We start from the raw sequence: 828 nt of genomic DNA, 5'->3' as shown, positions 1-828 counted from the left end.
ATCTTCGATAACTGCTGCCATGTCCCAACTGGGAGGAACTGAGTCTTACATTGGTTTAACTTCAATGAATTATCGGACATCCAACGGCCAACGTCCGACATACATTTATTAAATCTGTTTATTTCATCTACAAATGATCTCGGAGAACCGGTGATCAGCACCTGGATGTCATCCGCAAAGGCATGACAAACAAATCCGTGGGAACTGATTATTTTTATTATATCTGATGTATAAAGCAGAAACAGGATGGGTCCCAGTACAGATCCCTGCGGCACCCCTGATGAGACCAACGATACATCTGACACTGTGTTTTTATAAGCGACCTGTTGTGTACGATTTTTGAGATATGACCTGAACCAGTCACGGGCAACTCCAAGAACACCATAACTGCACTCCAATCTCTTTATAAGCACACAATTCACACAATTCACATGATTCACACAATCGAACGCTGCTGACATATCAAGGAATGATAGTACCGATATGTTTTGAACCTCAGCTGCAGCAAACAAACTTGATAAAACATATAACAAAGCTATTTTGGTGGAATGGAACCGTCGATACCCAGATTGATACCTTGGCATAAGATCGTTGTCTGTTAAATATTTCAGTAGAAACCCATTCACAACACGCTCCAGCACCTTTGATAGAAATGGTAGGTTAGAAATTGGTCTGTAGTTTCCAATTTGCCCGTCATCGCTGCCGACTTTTTTCAGAATCGGAACAACGGTGGCATGCTTGAAATAGTCTGGCACTATGCCTTTTTTTAAGCAGAGATTTATGAAACTAGTTAGAAAACTTATAAAAAACTTTAGATATTTCTTAAAA

This window comes from Helobdella robusta, assembly GCF_000326865.2.
Source record: "Helobdella robusta unplaced genomic scaffold HELROscaffold_5, whole genome shotgun sequence".
Lineage (NCBI taxonomy): Eukaryota > Metazoa > Annelida > Clitellata > Rhynchobdellida > Glossiphoniidae > Helobdella > Helobdella robusta.
The sequence above is the reverse complement of the archived record's forward strand: the minus strand, read 5'-3'. Positions refer to the sequence as shown.